The sequence below is a fragment of the Andrographis paniculata genome, unplaced genomic scaffold (assembly GCF_009805555.1).
Source record: "Andrographis paniculata isolate CXL003 unplaced genomic scaffold, ASM980555v1 Contig58END, whole genome shotgun sequence".
NCBI classification, from domain to species: domain Eukaryota; kingdom Viridiplantae; phylum Streptophyta; class Magnoliopsida; order Lamiales; family Acanthaceae; genus Andrographis; species Andrographis paniculata.
Genome location: NW_026137593.1, coordinates 1,743,850 through 1,755,826, shown reverse-complemented (window position 1 = coordinate 1,755,826; position 11,977 = coordinate 1,743,850). Strand labels below are relative to the sequence as shown.

At 30.5% G+C, this 11,977-nt stretch overlaps 2 long non-coding RNA genes across 5 annotated transcripts; both read left to right on the top strand.

Annotated features, from left to right (window-relative positions):
* The first annotated feature begins 1,507 nt into the window (after nt 1-1,507).
* LOC127257585 (uncharacterized) lies at nt 1,508-4,274 on the top strand. Its single transcript, XR_007840022.1, has 3 exons — nt 1,508-1,617; nt 2,283-2,345; nt 4,172-4,274. It is a non-coding gene; the product is annotated as an uncharacterized LOC127257585 (long non-coding RNA).
* A 2,056-nt stretch (nt 4,275-6,330) lies between these two features.
* Nucleotides 6,331-11,167, top strand: LOC127257674 (uncharacterized). 4 transcript variants are annotated; one of them, XR_007840054.1, is made up of 4 exons: nt 6,331-6,601; nt 7,764-7,894; nt 8,448-8,567; nt 10,618-11,167. It is a non-coding gene; the product is annotated as an uncharacterized LOC127257674 (long non-coding RNA). The 4 variants fall into 4 exon arrangements; XR_007840053.1 differs by having other exon boundaries at nt 10,607-11,167; XR_007840052.1 differs by having other exon boundaries at nt 8,448-8,571.
* The last annotated feature ends 810 nt before the right edge of the window (nt 11,168-11,977 follow it).

Here is an 11,977-nt window from a genome sequence, read left to right as displayed (position 1 = left end):
CCAATTACGCCAAATTTGATATTTGCCCTCTGCACACAGCAAATAAGCAATACGCATATAAATTAGGTAGAGTCCAATTAAAATCACTCAAAGATCATATATGATATGAACATAAAACGCATGCGATTTCTAGCTATTACAGCCGCTCCCATCCATTCAAGAATTTCAATCGGTGACATTAAGTTATCAGGTAAAATCATTTGTAGAACTTCTAATTCAACAATCATTTCTTCTAGGTCAATATCAGAAACATCATTATGAGAAAAAGTAGTTGATAAAACAGTACAACATTCTCTTTGAATCCTTATTGTCTAAAGATTTTAATTTTTGTGAATTAAATAAAAAAAACTAAATATGCTATTAAACATTTTCAATTGCATGAAACTATCATTTAATGATGTAACAGCCATATCTACTACAACTAAAAAATAATTTATTTTAAAATTTTCTTCTTCTGATTGTACTTGTTCATTTTGATCACTATAATCAAATTTTCTTTTTTTAAAAATATGACATTTAGTTAGATATACGCATTTCATATCCATAATTAAAATAATTTTGTTTGCAACATGCATACTATTAAAAAACTTCCATTTCTATATTTTTTAATACTTACAAATTCAGATTATAATTTTTTACTCACACCACTACCAAAAAATTGAGCTTTTGAAGCGAACTAATATTCCGTAACAATAATTGTGTCACAAAAATTGGTTTTTGTTATGAGTTATGTCGAGACAAAAAAAATTTTGATGGTCAACCTTTTTTTTCTTTTGTTATGATAATTTCGCTACAAAAAAGATAGTATATTTGTAACGGAATTCCGTCCTTAAAGTTCACGTAGCTAACATAATTTCATCCCTTATTCCGTCTCTAATATTATTAGTAACGGAAAAAGTAGAAATGTGGAAGTAGTTAGGTTAGGGTTTGATAAATGATTTTTACTTTTGCTTAAGGAAGTAATTAGCATACACAAACGGTCAATACCTTCTCACTTGTGTGCTTGTTTATGACAATCTACTCCGAGGAATATGAAGCAATTATATAGTAGAAATTATTTTGTGTTTCTTTCATATAATTTGTGTTTTCTTTTGGATAGGAGCTTATTTGTGCTTTCATTAGCTATTTTTAGTCGGAAAAATTATTTGGGTTCATTATTTGGATTACTCCCTGGAACATGCTTAGATGAAGTTGGAAATAAGATATAATTTTGTATAGGGAAGGTAAAAATTTTGAGCTCTCAAGTTGATACGATAAGAGTTTTATTGAATTTCATTTCTGACATATACACACTTTTACTGTTGTTGGATCATGCATTACATAATTTTGGTCACTTAGTTTATTTCTAATAGAGCCCGATGAATTGATATATTGGATTTGCTCGGCGGAATTATACTATAGGTGAACCATACTTACATTTTCTCATTTCTTTCTTTTCTATTCTTTATTATTGGTACTTATAAATTCCATTTGCTTACACTTATTGGCTTTAACTTGAAAACTTTGCTTAATGTTGGTTCAATTCATCAAGGTGCAAAGATGTTTCGGATCTCCAAATCTTGTGAAGAATTTTGTTAACCGTTGGATGAAGCTCTAGATTTCCCTGGAATATATATGGTATGTTGCTTTAATAAGACAATGATCTAATCGGACCCGAATTATTTATGTAATTTTGGAAATTGTCTTTCATTTTCTTTGCTCTTGAATGCATTTCTCAATATATTGATATCAACTGCTATAAATATATTTGTAAATGCAGAATATTATTCTATGCTTTTATTTTATTTTAGTGGTAATATTATTTATGCTAGAAGTTCATTTTATTTTGGCATTACATGAAACTAAGTTACTGTGTTCTTCAGAAAAAACATAAACCACAATTGATTAAACGTAAAGTATTATGAATTGAAGGTGTAGGTTTGGTTAATATTGTTCTGTATTTGAATGCAATCTATGAAATAGTGGCGTATGGTCGAATTTTGCTATTTTATCATTTGGTTTGGGCATGAAGTTTAAAGTTGTTCTTTGATTGATCACTTTTTGGAACAGTGTGATCTTCAAAGTTAAATAAGAAGGTTGTTAGGTTGATGAAGACATAGCCACCATTTTTATTTTATTTTATTTTGAGGTAAAAAGAAATTATTGTGGATTGTATAATAGCAAATATATGCTTGAAAATACACAAAAAATTAATTAATACATATATATATATGTGTGTGTGCGTGTTTTTGTGTGTTTGATGTTCAATGAGATCATTAAAGGAAAAGTTGCAATTACTTCAGGAACTTGGATCTTATGTTGGTGAAGTTGTCAAAGTTATGGAGAAATCAAAGGTTCTGGGGAAGGTATATTTTCCATTTGAATAAAATTGTTTCTATTTATTGAAAATTTTCTGCTTGTGACATTGATATCTTAATAATTGTTTTGTGTGTGTGTGTTTTAAGTCTAGATAAGTTTTGATTGTGGAAATTTCAAATTCTCGTATGCCGTACACTTGGAGGGGAAGTATTAATCTATTTAGGATAACCCCTCTAGTCTTTGACTGCTTGATTGTCTAATTGATCTATTTTTTTTACCCTGGCACTATTAGATTCGGTTTAATTGTTGAAAACTTTATTTTTTTTTACCCCTGGTACTATTAGATTCGGTTTAATTGTTGAAAAATTTATGGTTTCATAAAATATATAGATAGTAGTATTTTTTTTCAAGTAATAATGTGATTATTGAAATTAATTAATCTTCAAAATTTATATTCAGTGTTTTCTCTAGTACCTTAATAATAAATGATACATTGGTAGCAATTTTTTTTTTAGCTATCTAGATATATGTCTTAATCATGGTCGCCAACAAAATAAAATATCAATCAAAATGGAATGTGATTTTCTTTTGGGTTTGGTCCCACCATATTTATAGATTTATATGTGAATATTCATCCCACTTCAAAGTGCAGAGGAGAATTGCAAGTGGTGATCAGTTTCTTTCTTTCTACTGTTATACACAAAAGTGATATAAATATTATCAATATCTATCTATCTATCCAATGTCAAAGCTAGGTTGGGGTTGAAGTAACTTATTGAATCGAATTATCAGCCAACCGCCAGTCTTGGTCCTATCAACAAGAAAACCTTTGTACTCCACAACATATGCCACTGTGAAACTTATCTATGCCGCATCACCTGCAGTCTGCAATATTTATACATAGATTGTTAGATAAGGTTGTCCTAATGAATAGCTATTTCAAGAATATATATTATGATGATGGTGTATTTAAAGGGTTAGTAACTACTAACCACAGAGGTAGGGTTTCTGATTGCTTGCTTTGCTGTGTGCAATAGATTTTGGTTTATTTGGGTTAGGCTCAGTTCAACTTAAGTGGGAAAGAGATGATGAAGATTAGAGAAAGATAGAGCAGTTTTAGCTGCAGACTGGTTCAATACATATTATTGCTGGAGGTTGTTGCCTACGTGATTATATTTATTAAAATAGGCGTAATTATGTAACTACTATATTGTTAATTGACTAAAGTTAGTCTAAATCAACATGTTGCCATTAATTGTTAAATTGCAATTTTTGTTACTGCAATATTGATTATCTTTGTTGTTGTTGTTTGTTTAATACGATAAGTGCTCAATGATTAATTATTTTGCTAGATAGATTAGTCTTGTTTTTATTTATATTAGTATAGGGCTGTTCATGGATATTTATTTTATTATTTGGCGTAACTTAATAATGGTGATAATTTACAGTACTAGTATAATAACTTTTGCTCCTGGCAACTTTAGTTTAAATTTTGATCAAACATGTTGTTTGGCTTAGTAGAAAACACTAAAGACTCAAGAGAGGGACAAAATTAACATCATAAGATTGTGGTAGTTTATAAATGTTGGTTTGTCAGTGTTGGGAGAGTTGTTTCGTAGTTTATTGTTGTGTGGTTTATCTTCCTAATGTTTGGTGGTCAGACTTCTTGACTAGTGCTTTCGGTTGTAGACATTGCTATATTCATATTTAAGATAGTGTCGACAGATCAAACTGAAGGATAATTTTTATTTTATTATAAAGTTTCCATTACTACCATTTTCTTGATATATTTATATATTTTATTATATTAATTCATGTTGTTTAGAGATATCATATTTCCTAATATTAGCTTTGGTTTTACCTTTTTATATAGGTGATACCCTAACCATTGTCAAGACATTTGTTACCGCTGTTATAGTCTCGGAGACCGTACTTATTCTCCCATGTAATGCCGGAGTGAAAATGCTCGATGAGGTACTCGATGAAGAAAACATCAAGTGCACTTACAAGGTTGTACAATTTTTTTTTTTTAAAATGTTTATTCTTTTGGGAATTAAATTACTTTAGTTGCTGATGTAATTCTTATATATCATTGGAAACACATTGCAGTTGGTTGACCGCCTCTGATTGCTTTATCTGTGATTTTGCACTCGATGAGCTTGGTCGTTCATAGTTGTATTTGTTAGTCGACCTTAGGATTGTACTGCAGTTTGATACCATATTTATTTATTCATATATTACTTTTGGATTTTGGGATCAAGTGTTAGCAAGTTGTTAGTTGGTTGTTATGGTGTATGGCATGGTGATTTTTGAAGATGTTTTAAAGTACTGTTAACGTCTAGTATTCTATTTTTAACACGAATATGAATGTTGTTAGATTGATGTCATTGTTCAGATATGAACAAGGATTTCAGATTAATTATGATAATATTATGTTTTAAATTATTTGTGATTCAAATTGATCAATAACAAATTTAACAATTGGATTTTATTCGTGGAGACAAAATCCTTATTTGAGACATGGACACCTTTTGTAGCAGATTTTTCATTACGGAAAATGGCCGGTACAAAAAATATTTTACGTTTGCATTACATTTGTACCGAACTTTTTGTTGAGGAAAAGTTTCGTAACAAATAGTACTCTGACAGGATACTACCTTTGTAACGCAATTTTTTGTTACGGACGAAGATTGCAACAAAAAGTTTTCTGACAAGATTCCGTATTTGTACCGTATTTTGTTTTTCGAAAATATGTCCTAACAAATAGTTCTCTGACAGGATTTAACTTTTGTTCCGAATTTTTTGTTACGGACATATGTTGTTCCAAAAACATAATTGATGCTTTCGTTACGTACAAAAAACACAACAAATACAATAAACATGTGCTTATTTTGAGGGTTGACCGCCACTTATTTGTTATGGAATTTGTTGCAACATAGACATTTTGTACCGCTATTTTTCGTAGCGGTCAAAATCCGCAACAAAGTTGACACAAAATGCTATTTTGCACAAAAAATGGGTTTTCGTTACGGATTTTTTACCGCTACAAAAAGTTCTTTTTTGGTAGTGATTATTAATAACAAATAAAATATCATATCAAATAATTATACCAAGTAAAAATTCATAGGATTCAAGTGAACCAATCAAACTTTCAGTTTCACTTTTATCACATGAATTAATTAAATCTAACAAAGCTAATCTAATTTGAGGAGTTTGAAATCTAATAAGTTTGACAAAGATTTTAAAGTAAAATTTGAAATATTATCGAGCAAAAATTTTCATCTTTTTGTCGAGCTTGAAAATAATGTATATATATGTTGCACAATTCCAAAAAATAATACTGCTTTTGTACAAGAATGTGTCATATAACAAAGTGTAAGATTAAGACTATGACAAGCACATGACATATATAATAATATGACAAGCACATGACATATATAATGCTTTAGCATTTATATCAAGTAATCTTTTTTGAACTCCTTGGTGTTTACATTTCATATTAGATCCATTATCATAACTTTGACCCTTTATATTATCAATATTATGATCAAGGTGTTCAATTGCATTTTTCAATTCTTTAGAAAGTCCTAAACCACTTGTATCTTCTACTTGCAAAAATGATAAAAAGTATTCTTCGACTTTAATTTTACTACTTGACATATCTATACAACGCGATAATTAAAGTCATCTGTTCTTGGTGACTAATTCAAGTAAAATAAAGAATTATTGAAAAATATTTTGAGTATTTAATAATTTTTATAATTGAACTTCTTAAAACTATGAGCCAATAAAAAAATTAGTTCATTTTGAATTTTGTTACCAAAAGAATGATAATGAATTTTATTATTTTGAATATCCCTAATATGATCTTGCATAACTATATCAAATTCGGCAATCATTTTGCACTACAAGAAAATAGTAGTTTGCCAAGGATTTTTGTGATGGATTTTTATTCTTTCGCAACACTACAAAAAGTAGTTAATTTGCTATGAATTTTTGTAAAAGTTTTTTCCTTCCCAAGAATAAAATAGTTTTGCTCTAAATTACTTACTATTAGCGAAGGAATTTGACAAAGATTTATATTTCTTTCTCAAAATTCTAATTTAAATCAAACCCTACCCCCGTTTTATTCCCCCAATTTGACGTAGTGATTTGCAAATCTTTCCTCGACGGCGATTTTGATTCTCTTCTTGGCAGCGATAGTGACGACGACTGTGATTCCCTTCTCGGTGGCAACAGAAACTGCGCTTATCTCTTCAGCAGTGACGGCGATGGCTGAAGCTCGACAACAGCGTGAATTCGGGTAAGTTCTCCGATAGTTTATACGATAGTAACTTTTGGTGTTTTTTGGAATTGGAGGGAGTTGTAAGGGCTTATCTGTAAGCTTCTATGTATATGGGTATGTATTTCATAAGTCAGAAACATAATTTTGGAAATAATTTGTTTTGAGCATTCTCTTTTGTGTACTGCAGTGGAAAGGTTCTATACGTATGGGTATGAATTTCGTAAGTCAGAAGCATACTTTTTTCTAGGAATTGGATCACCTTCTCATACTTAGATTTTATTTCATCTACAGGCATACTTAAGTAGTAGAGCTATATGTTCTACTGTTTTTCATACATATGTTTATATCATTAAATGACCATTCCTCGAATATTTCTAGCAACTCCACAAATAACATAATTAAAGATCCAACATTTGTACTTGAATTTGAATGGATAACAAGAAATAGGGTGAGAAATATCAGAGCAAATAGATGTTTTGGCTGGGCTCCCCCACTATGGTGGGTAGTAGTAATAATAAATGGGGGTTTCATTTTGGATTGGATGATGGAGGTAGGAAGCAATGAAAATATTCATTTTGGCTTTGTTCTCTCAGACCCCAACCTACCCAATGACAATCAATCAATAATATTTGCAAGGTGAAGAGAATTCAAATGAAGTTTGTTTCTCTTTGGCATTTCTCAACTCTTTCCATAACTTATGGTTTATATCACTCTCAACTCAAACCTAAGTGTGTATTTTTATGGAACAAAACTACAGCTGCCCTAATACGTGTATATATATAAATATATATTAGTCCAATTGTATTTGATATAGAAATCTGAAAATCTATTTTTGCGCAAAGACTATTTTTAAGTTAAATGATTACAGCTTTTCTGCTGCAATGGTCAAGTAAAGATGTTCTGTTGGACTAGAACAATACGGATATCTCAAAAAAAAATTTTCACCAAGAATAGAGTGCTGATAGATGCCAAAGTATATATTGTGGCAGAGCTTCAAATTGCTATAAATAGTTTTAGCGAAGAACATCTTATCGGTGAGGGATCCCTTGGTTCTGTTTACAGGCAGAGTTTCCTGATGGCATGGTATCATCATGACATGACACAAAATAAATTTTTTTAATTCAAATACTTAAATTGTGAGGAGGGGATGTCCTTGATCATATACTTCACTTTTTGACAGGTCTTAGCAGTAAAGAACATTAGAACAGTTCCTCTGTCCATCATTGAAGAATAACAGTTTTTGGATGTGATCCGCAATGAATCGCCCTTGAGGCACCCTAACATCGTGACACTCCTTGAATATTGTACAGAGTACGATCAACACCCCATTGTGGACGAATTTATCAAGAAGTTGTCCCTCCATGAAGCTCTGCGCTGCGTTACCTACAATCTGACAATCTGTTTTTATGCAAATACCATTTTTATGTTTAATTATTACAACTTTGCTACTGCAATGGTCAATTTTAAAGATACTTTAATTTAATTTTATTTTTCCAGTTTTTTTTTATTTACTTTGTTATATTTGATATAGAATAGGAGTGTGGTGACTGATTGTATTTTTTGAGAAACTTAGATTTGTGAGCGGAGTGTTGTTTCGGATTTTTGATATGCATTCTTTTTTTTTTTCTCCATGGCACGTGTTTTGGTACATGAGGGAGAGTTCTAATTTTGTGTACTTCCATGAATTTGGGAAGCGATTGATAAGGTTTATGCGAATTTCCAAGTAATGAAGCATTGTTGATAAAGTATTTTGCTATTTGACTCTCTTAGTTATTGGCCTTGGTAGTTAGTGTTGGTGTTTTACATAACTAAAAGGCTAAGACGATTCTGAGCCTTTTCTTTTTGCTGCCACTTATTCCTCTAGATGCCAGTTGCCGATATGATGATTAACATAGTCTTGAAGGTCCATCTCTGTTCTGGTGTTTTCGACGGTTTCGCAGAGTTCATCCTTAGCTATAGTGGTGGGGATCCTCAGCATTCCTGAGTAGGTGATGGTCTCTAAAACTATATTTATTTTGTGGTTAGTTTAGTTATAGTCTTTACTTTACAACTACACACTTTTGAATAATTATGTTCATAGATTACAAACCTCTTATCACACGTTTCTAATTTAATACCGCTTTCAATATTTTGCAGCACAAAAGAGAAATTATCATCCAATTATAAAACTACTTTTACATTTAATGGAATACTGAAACTCAATTTTATCATTATACTAATTATTAAAATTGATATTGGTGATTGCGAAATATGAATATGATATGAGGGGAATGAATACAGGGTTTAATAAAAAATAAATTTGTGTTTAATGAAGTACGTCAAATTAAAAGTTGGTCACTTCATTTTTATCTTGTTATTGTTTTCTTTTAATATATTTATTTGTGGATATATGTGCAACACTCTATAAATTTGATCATGAATTGAGATGGATATTGATGTGCTGACTGGCTTGCTTGCTGACTGGCTTGCTTGCTGTGCTTAAAAAAATACTCATGTAGTATCAATCAATCAGCTCTACTTACAAGATTTCAATGGGACAATTTATATCCTATAGTATTTAAAATACAGTCAAATTACTGTTAACTATTTAGGTAAATTAGGACACCTATATTCAATCATTCACCCACATGCCACAAATATCTTTTTATTATGCAATAGCAATAGTTTGAGAAATAGGTATTCATTCATATCATTAGGCATGTCATGCCATTCTCCCTCAATCCCTCCAGGTCCATCTATCTTGTAATTGAACCTGTAGTAGTAGTTGATAATGAATTGTTGTAATAATACCTCTGATTGATTGATTAATTAATTAATTACACAACTTAAGTTTGTACTGCAGCAATAGCAGAGCAGAACATCTGGCAAATTCAGTTATCTTAACTATTGATTCCAATAATATCATTTTATGTGAAATTTCTCTGGTCTTGCTCCTTTCTATTTGTTTAAGATTTGATTCATTTTGTTTTTTTCCCAATAATATTTGAGTAATTTTGTGATATGTCCTCTGGTTTTTAATTTGCTTTAAGCCCTTAAAAATAGATTTTTTGTGGATAGCGCTGTTAAAATAATGGTCAGAAACAGTTTCTTATCTCACTCGGGTATGCTATTCATTGTTTTTTAGTTCAGTATGTTTATGATAGTATTAACTGTAGGGTTAAACATAAGTTTGTTAGGCACTTTATTTTTTTTTCATTTATTTTGCTATGATTGCATTCTATGAAACCAGTGTGTTGTACTTATTCCAATGGAAATATGATCCTTATTCTGTAACTTTTAGTAAACAACAATAGTCACATTGTATCTTACTGTAAGAAGGTTAATCCATGCTTCTTGTTGAAACTCATAATGATATTTATTTGTTCTAAGTTATTTTTGTGTTCTCCTTTGTCACAAGCTAATCTATGAAGCACCTTATTGTGTCACGTGACTAGTTTAATTGGAACACATACATACTAACCTGATGGAAGCATGCGATGATTTCATTACCTATAGTGAGAAAACTGGTATATGTGGTATAATAGCTTGTTCTTTTTTTCCTTGATAATGTTCCATGTGTCAGTGTGATTGCTGCTCAAGTTATCTATGCAAGGTGTTCTTCACTTTAATTGCATTCAAATGGGAGATTTTCCATTGTTTCGTGAAATTTTAATTGCTTAGTTTTTTCTCTCGTAACAATAAACTCATTATTTATAAATTCTTACTGATCTTTTCAACACAACTGTGTATGTTTATCTTTCATTGAATATAAATAATTATTCTTTATTACGAATTTCACTTGCATAATATTTTTTCAATTTGTTTTAATAGTTAAAGTGGTTTTAATTTATTTTAACTTCTGTTTATAATGGTTGTATTATATCTTTTTGAAATTTTTTTTAGTTTTTGCATGAATACTGCCACTTCGTCTTGGATGTACAATAGAATGCAAAACGGTATTCGAGATATGAATTTCATTATTGGGATAGATAATTTTATTAAGTAGTGATTACATTTTTGTATTATGTATTCTAATCAATGCAGAAGTACATCAGGTATGGGATCCTGCTCACAAGGAAATCCTAGTACTAGGGCACAAAAGGCCTATAACAAGTGGATAAGCGATATTCGAGATGGGCGGGATAAAACTGCACACAAGATCATTCCCATTGCGGTGCTCGATGCGTGGAAAGGGCTTGATTAGAAAAAGCATATATTCGGGTTGGGGTCGTTGGCTTCAACGTTGTTTACTGAGCGATCGTCATTCAGTACCAGCTGAACCTACAGACAGGGAATGTATAATGAGAATAGATAAGGAGCAAAGGATTCTGAAGGAACAGAATATGACCATCATGGAACAGTTGCAGAAGATTCAGGCTCACTTAGACCTTCGTGACCTGGACGGCGATACCGGTGCTCCCTTGGTCATGCGATATATATTTGCTTTTATTTTGTTTACTTTCGGCATTTTCTGAATTGATGGAATGATTGCTTTATTTTATATTATCGTATATTATTGGAGATAGAGTTTTTTCTTATTGCACGGTGTGTTACTATTTAAATTGTTGAAATGACTTCTTATATTGTTAGTTTGTACTTGTTTGAGACAGGTGTATAAATTTAAAATAAATTTATATTATTAGTTTGTAATTGTTTGGGACAGGTATATGAATTCAAAATGAATCCATATTTTTTTGTAATTGTTTGGGACTTGTGTGCTATCAAAATGAATTATTCATAGAAATTTGTAAAATAATTTGTGATGGATTTTTGCGAAGGAAATGAATCCCCTTACAAATTTTTAATCAACAAAAAAAGAATTTTGCAGGGTAAGAAATTCCATCGTAAAAAAAATAGTTATATATTTGCGAAGGACTATACACTCACAAAATTCCCTCGCAAACATTTTCGAGGGAATTGTTCCATCGCAAATTCCTTTGCAAACTTTTGCGGGGGAATTTTCCTCGGATCCAAATTAGCAAGCAGTTGTATGGCGATGATGTTTATTCCTTCGCAAATTCCCTTGCTAATGGGTTTTGCGAGGGAATTCAAGAGTTTTTTTTTTGTAGTGTCAATTATTCCTAAGAAATTGCTATTATTGATAAAGTTTTTCATTTGAACACCGAAAAGCTAAATTATATTTAAAAAGATATTTTACAACAAAAATTATTCTAATTAAAATTTGTCTCCAGCGCTTCATTTTTTTTTCTAATTTCTTTTTGAATATCTTTATCCATTGTTTGATTTTTATTTAATCTTATTTTTAATTCATTCCAAGTATTCATATATGTTATATGTTCAATACTATTTTCATGTTGTTCAAGTCTTTAAATCCATAATTTGCCAACAAACATTTAACGTTATTTTTCTTAAATATTTTACAACAAAAAATAATATATTTTATCTACATGTTTA